Source organism: Poecilia reticulata, linkage group LG2 (genome assembly GCF_000633615.1).
Source record: "Poecilia reticulata strain Guanapo linkage group LG2, Guppy_female_1.0+MT, whole genome shotgun sequence".
Taxonomy (NCBI): domain Eukaryota; kingdom Metazoa; phylum Chordata; class Actinopteri; order Cyprinodontiformes; family Poeciliidae; genus Poecilia; species Poecilia reticulata.
This window is the reverse complement of record NC_024332.1, coordinates 45,391,910-45,399,737: the sequence shown is the minus strand read 5'-3', so window position 1 is coordinate 45,399,737 and position 7,828 is coordinate 45,391,910.

The window sequence follows — 7,828 nt, the reverse complement described above, 5'->3', positions numbered from 1 at the left end:
CCCAGGATGGCGATCGAACTACCGGATCACCGCAGCTTTGCGGTAGGATTTCAATCAATCAATCAATCAATCAATCTTTATTCCAGACCAAAAAGGTCCATAAAAAAAGGAAATAAGAGAAAAATAATAAAATAAAAATAAAATAAAATAAAAAATAAATAAAAAAACATGACATTCACTGAGTCACAAATAAATGATGACACCAATGTTTCCACAATCTTGAGAAAAATCTCACTGTACTAAAAACAGGATTTACTAAAATTGCAATTATATTATTGCATGACACAGAGAATCTACACATACATACATTTAAATGAACCAATCTACTTTCTCATTCTGGACCCATTTCCATTGGATCACGGACTGAAAACTGTCAGCTTATTGGTTGATGAACCATTAATCACCCTGGATTCACAAATGGACTCAAAGTAGAAAAAACTCTTGGGTGTCATCAGGGTTTATTGTTTTTGTTGTTTTGTTTTTTCTTGTTGTGTCTTAATAGAAAATCACTGTTATTATAAATATCATTATTATTATTGCATATCTTCCTAAATATATGGAAAAAAAACAAGCTTGAATACAGTAACTTCAATTTACTTTCTGTCTGATGGTGTTTTATTCACACACACAGGCTCCATAGCCGAACCTATCTGAGTGCTTATTATTATACTTGGCCGTAGTCAGGCGCCTAGCCTTAGTTAGCGTTACACGGACAACCCCTCCGGTCCAGAGTCTTGGTTCCTCCTCTGACAGAGAAAAGCTCCAAAGCTTCACAGATCCTCCGATAAGCTTCAATCGGCACAACGTGCTTAGCTCAGCATCACACCGGAGTGTTTGCTGCTGAACAAAGTTCACATTTCCAGGTTGTCATTTTTAGACTCATGAAAATCAATTTATCTCATCTGAATATCATGTATTCTTGTTTTCCCATTTTGAGGAGCAGCTACAGGAACAGACCTCTGATGTGTCACATTCAATGAAACAGTGACTGGAACAGCAGATCTCTGCTTTAAGTACCAATTATAAAACGAGAGAAAGTTGGGCCTAAATATTTCATGAAGCTAATTCTTTATTAGCTTGCAGCTGTCAGGAATCCCTGATGGAGATTAATGGCAAGCGTTGTGCCAGGTACGAAGAGCCTCAACAAATGCAGTCCAACAAACATTTCTTACGTCTGTAAAGTCTGCGACATTAATGAGCTTCCCATGTCTGTCCCCGTCTCACTCGAGGAGAGTGGGAACGTCCACACAAACACAAAAGGGCGGATCAGAAGGACCATGGAGCCATGTTCTCACCACACAGCAATTTGGACTTTAAACGTAGCGACGCAGACACATCCGCGCCTCACTGAAGTCCAGCAGCAAAGAGTCCAGTTAAGTCTGACACGGGTTACGTGAAGACCGTCAGACGCTGCTTCACCCTGACTGTCGTCCGGCCCCGCCCTCCGTCTCGGCTCGTTAATTCCTGCTGCCTGGTTCCACATTACCACACGGCTGGTCCAGTACAAGGCGCTGTTTGGGGGGTGAGGTCTGTGTGTGGCCTGGGTGGTTGTGGTTCTTTCTTTAACATTAACAAATTTCAAGAAACTTTGTTTAGTCACGTCTCACTGTGTCCATCGGCCTTTTGTGTCCCCAGAGGAAGCCAAAGCAATGACATTGCCTTAATGGCTAAACTGTAGCCATGGCGATTGCCATCTGCTTAGTCGGGCTTCATTGCTACAACCTGGTGAACAATAATGTCAAACAATAGCCTTTTTCAAGCCACTTCCCCAGAACTGTAAACCAGTGAGTCCCTGGAGCTGTTTCTGCTTTCTGGGACGTCATCTGGGCTGAAGGAATTCAGGTCTTTGTAGCTTATTACCAACCAAAACCCAAACCTTTAGAGAAGGTCCGCATTGCAAACTGTGTTGGTCACAATGCCTGTCTCCTGACGCAATGACCCAGATCTCCGTCACCGCCGAATTACTGCTCTCCTGTCTCCACCTGTTGAGCTTTCCTGCAGTCAAGTTGGTACAATCCACCACTGGGGACAACAAGACGCCATTCTGAGACTCTCCCTCTACCCAGAAACCTAATTCCTTAAAATAAACCTCATTCTACCAAGTAAACATCTGATGTGCACTTAAAAAAATAAAAAATCTCAGTCAGTTTTACTGTCATTGGTCACTGGGAGAGGGACAGTTGGCCTACCTGAAGCTGCATCCTGTCATGGTTGGACACTACGCCTCAAAAGCTTCTTTGTTTGCAACCATTTGTGTGAATATTTCAGTCTCTGCTGTGAGAATCAGAGAAAACCTTTCAGTTGGAAGTCGAGTTAACAGCGAGACTGAATTAGAGAATGATTTTCAGCACATTTTAATTTTACCTGATATTTCAAGCAACTAGATAAAATGAGTAGCTTTAACCAGAAACGGTTGTTCCACAAATTGATATTTTACTTGCATCTGTGAAACTAGCAGTTAGCTGCTGCTACTGCTGCTGCTGCAACAACAGATGTTTTTTACCCATTAATTGTTCCAATGCTAATTAATTTTGGGGGAGCTAACTGCTGGTCAGCTGGGTGAAGTTGAACAGCTAATAACTTTATTGCTACTACCTATTATTGCTATGCTTGCCGTTATTTTTAGTAGCCAAATTATTGCAACGCGGATATTTTAGCAGCTTAACGGTTATTTGTTGCCACAATTATTTTATCGGCTGCTGCTGTGCTAACTGACATCATAGCCACATTTTAAATGCCAACTTTTAGACTAACTTGTATTTTATCTGCTAGCTGTTACAGTAATGTCTTTAGCAGTTAGCTTATGCTACAATGACAGATATTCTCAGACACCATCTGTTGTGCTGCTAAACATGGCTAAACGTTTAGCATCTGTAAAAGGCAGCTGTTGCACTACTAATGTTTTTAGCATTTTTTTTTTTTACATTTAGGCACTAATTTCTGCTGGACTAACTGACATGTTGGCTACTGTTGCTACACTGTCAACCATGATATATTAGCAGCTAGCTGTCAGAATAATTATATGTATTAGCATCTAGCTGCTGCTAAAGTAACTAAGATATTTAGTCATTAAATGTTACAATGCCAAGAGATTTTTGGTGTTTCTAGGTTAACTGGTATTTAAGTGGCGTCATATCAGTTATTACTATTATTATTTTAATACCTTTAGCACTAAAATATTAGCAACCAGCTGTTACAATATTGCTATTTTACAACAGCTTTTTGCTACTTATGCTGATTTTCTTGGCCACTAACTGTTGCTACACTTACTGTATTTGTTACTGTCAACAACAACAAATATGCTAATTAGCATTTGGAAATWTTTTTAATGCCTAATTAATTTAGTTGCTAACTGTAGCAACATCTAAGAGTTGACTGATATAAATCTAYTGTTGGTGAACAGCAGCATGGTTTGTTTGTAACATTTCTTGGTTATTAAAGACRGTTGACTGTAAATAATATCAGCTAACATGGCTAATCAAATGTTTAGGTGYAAGTATAACCCTGATGCCACATAAAACCCTAATTAAGCAGAGAAACAAAAACACAGTTTGTGCTGGAGTCWCTGTGTCCTACGCAAAACATGTCTTACAGCTATATCTCTCTGCTTTGGCTTTAGATTTTATTACCRCAAAAGGAAAAAGAACATTTGATTTATCCCAAAATGTTCTTGGCCAATATTTCTTTGGGGCAGCGTCCTCAGAAAGGAGAAGTGAAAACACCCAACATGACTTCAGCTAAAGATAACACGGTTCCCTCGCTCAGTTTCTGCGGGATGCAGATGCACACTCTCCTAAAACAATACAGAGAAGCTGTCAGCTTCACTTAGCGTGATAAAGAAAAACACGGCCCAGTGGGTGAAGAACTCTGCTGTGGATCTTTCCACCCAGTGTTTCCAGTGCTTGTTATGACCAACAGTTAACTCGCTTTGTGCGTGTCGTTGCCTCCTTCGGTACTTAAAAACTCCATTTCCAGATTTCCATCCCCCCCCTGCTTACGTCTTTTGCTGTTTTCCCCTCCAATATGATTTTATTTTCATATCGTGATGCTTTTTTTTTGGTATCCGCCCTTCCTCTCATCCAGCGCTCATCATCGTACCCACAGAGAGTATCAGGATTCTAACCTCACCGAGTTTCGGTTCCTGCTTCCTCAGGGATCCGGAGGGAAAGCGGCAGCCTGCTGGCGATCAAACACATTGATTAGCTGATTATTGCCGGAGGGGGCAGGAGTTTTGGCAACGTGTTGCTCTGGAGAACATTCCGAAATATGAACACGATGCAGGACGGAAAAACATCCGCAGTGTTAAAAAGGCCAAACCGTCTGAAGCTCATCGTCCTCCAGAGACCAGAAACCGCAGACCGCCATCTTGGACTCTACAGGCCTCAGTTAGCAGGTTAAAGGTCAAAGGTCATGAATCTGAACCAGTACGAGGTGTGCCAGAAAGAACAGAATCACGATTCAGAATCGATTTAAACTGATGATTTTTAAAAGTTCTCTCAGGAGGCAAAACCCAGAGCATGATTCAAAGTTCCTGCTGGTCCAGAGGCCCGGTTCTCCTCCAGCAGTAAAAACGCTGAGTTTTCTCTTCCCGGGTGATTTCCAGTACAGAGCTCTGTGCAAAGTGTTGCATGACTGTTTGTGTTTTATGCAGAAATTTTGCTTCATAGTCCAGTTTTTGTGTCTGCAGGCAACATGAATATGGAGCGTTTATCAGACTCTGCAGAGAACCGAGTATATTATTTACCGTTATTCTCAAAATAAGTGCAGAGGCTGTCGGATGGCTAAAAACTCCTTGATGGAAATTTCAATGTTGGAGTGGAAAACGAGCTTCAGTTTCTGAATTTGTCTTTCTGCCCTTCAGAGCAGACTGGACTCCATCCTGAGGATCATCTGGACGTCTGCAGACTGGAGCACAAAGCATCACGAAACTTTAATCAAAAATCTATTTTGAATCAAATCGTGACACAAAAGATTCCAAACTTTTAAAGTTTGTTTGGAAAATAATGAGAAAGTCTTTCCTGTCAAAGAACAAGATGGCGGCCGGATTTGGTTTGCAAAGCTGCATCTGAAAGCAGCAGCAGCAGATTTGTGGGGCGTCGATGAGACCGGAGTGGAGACGATGGACCACGATGGACCAAACGTCATCGTCTGTAGACCAAAATATTCTGGAGTCAAACATGAACCCATCTGTCCAGCCGCTCCACACCAGAGCGGATGGAGGAGAAGATAATCAAGGTTCTGCTGTGACCTAGTCAAAGCCCAGCTCTCAACTTGAGTAAAGTGCTGTGGTCGGACGTTTAAAGAGCTGCGGCGGTCTGCACAGTTCAGAACCTGAAGGAGAACCAGTAAATGATGGAAGTTTGATTTTTAAATGCAGATTTTTGCAGAACCGTCTCACTGGTTTATCTGGGTTTGTTGACGTGATTTTAATATTACAGTCTGATAAACGGAGTGACATCGTGATCAGACTCAGATGATCAGCTTCACACTGGATCCTTAATGCTGCCAACCAGCAGTGGCTCTGAATCCTTTCAAACCACAGCATGGAGACGGCATGCAGTTCCTGTTTCAGCCTGCAGGAGAAACGRCGCATGAATGGTTTCATTTATGGGTGTCAGACTGAGGGAGGGCCAGGGGCAAATCCACAAATCACTTCAAATCTGTTTTTTAATTAAAAACTGTGTTGGTTTGTCAAATAAAATATATTGAAGTTTGTGGTTGGAATATGAAACTGAAAGTTTCAATATGCATGAATATTGTTCTGTAGTCAAACATCCCAACTGAAGTCGTTTCTGGAATAAATCCTAAATGGATTGTACTTACCCAGAATGCCCTTCTCTGTAGTCCACTTCCTGTTTTTGGAGCGTTCACATCTGGATTCCAACCGAACCAGAGTTCACTTCAGCCAAACCCAGACTGAGGTTTACAGGACCAGAGTTCACACCTCCCCAAACAATCCATCCATTTTCTAACACCTTGTCCCTCAGTGGGGTCGGGAGGGTTGCTGGTTCCTCTCCAGCTGGCGTACCGGGCGAGAGGCGGGGTCACCCTGGACAGGTCACCAGTCTGTCGCAGGGCAACACAGAGACACACAAGACACACAACCATGCACACACACACTCACACCTAGGGGCAATTTAGACAGACCAATTAACCTGACAGTCATGTTTTTGGACTGTGGGAGGAAACCGGAGTACCTGGAGAAAACCCACCATGCACAGGGAGAACATGGAGACTCCATGCAGAAAGACCGGGAATCGAACCCAGAACCTTCTTGCTGCAAGGCAACAGCTCTACCAACTGCGCCACTGTGCAGCCCCCAAACAAACCAGACTTTCTAAATGCTGAAGCAATGCTGCTTGAGATGCTATTGGCTGAAAAACAACCAATCCAGCAGCGCCATTTCAATTCCTTGGCGCTGATTGGCTGAAAACTAGATGCTAGTTTCTACAGCTTCTACTGGATGCATTAAAGCAAATCAAGGTATATTTAGAGTCATAAACATTATTTATCAACTATTTTAGAAGGTATCTAAAGTATTGGTGGTAAAAAAAAAAACTGTAAAAACTCACTTTTGTTTTTGTGTTGCCTAAATACCAGGCTAATCAAAAAGACTAAATGAACAAGTTCTGCATGTTGCTGCATGTTTTTTGGGTCAAACATATGGACCCAGTAAAAAACAACTACAGACACTTCAGCAAAATGAGAAAGTCTGTTAAAAATTAAAGAAATGCTTAAAAAAAACAACTTTGTTCTCTAATTAAGTGCAGGTCAAGTTTGTTAAACGGTCTTAAAGCTCCAGATGCAGCATCTGCTTTCTGCCCCCTCAGATGTTGATGAAGAAAGCGAGCCGGGCCGTACCAGAACCTCCAGGTTCTGCTCAGCTCCAGAACTTGTAAAGCTTTTACTGCGAAGCGAACATCTTCCAACCAGAGAGGAGTAAAAGCTTCAGGGGTTTCAGGAACAAAGCAGAGCTTCTCTGCCTTCAGACACGATTCCAGTCGTTTTATCAAAACATGATTTCATCCAGAGAAAAAAGAAAAAAGGCAAATTATTCATGAGACAGTTTCTGCAAGCGTCATTGGCATGTCGTCGCTGCCTGAGGCTGCGCCGCTCAGCGTGGCTAATCTGATTAGCATTCAAGTGTCATGACATCAGAATACCTGAGCATCACCAGATATTATCCATGAAGACGCCCAGAACGACGAGGCGCTGTGGCTGTTGCATCACGCCGACCTTTGCCCTCCAGGAGCAGCACCATGCCGTCATCATCCTCCGTCACCAAACGGACAGGATTACTGTGTGGTTGGACGGAGAAGGTATGAGCAATCAACATTCTCCTCCAGATGACAAACATAGCAGCAGCCATGTTGCTATGCTAACTGAACTAGCTTAACTGGCGCCATGGATCAGAAAAAGCAGCAGGAAGGCAGCTGCCTGAGCAACCGCAGCCATAAAATCCAAAATGGAGGCAGTTTGAAGGAAATGTAGACGTTAGTCCAAATTCAGGCGCCGAAGGTCGCGTCTGAAAACAGACTAATGTTTTTCTTTCCCGCGAGAGAGAGCGCCACGTTTCTGTCTCCTCTGTGGACGACAACGTTGCTTTCTTTGTAGTTATTTAGTGAATTTATTTACAATTGCAAATACCGTAACAATTCCTTAAAAGTATTCATACCATTAAATTAATGCCATCCATTTTCTTCCACTTATCCGGGTCGGGTCGTGGGGGTAGCAGCTTCAGAAGGGAGGCCCAGACTTCCCTCTCCAGCCTCTTCCAGCTCCTCCAGGAACCCCAAGGCGTTCCCAGGCCATAGAGAGACATCGTCCC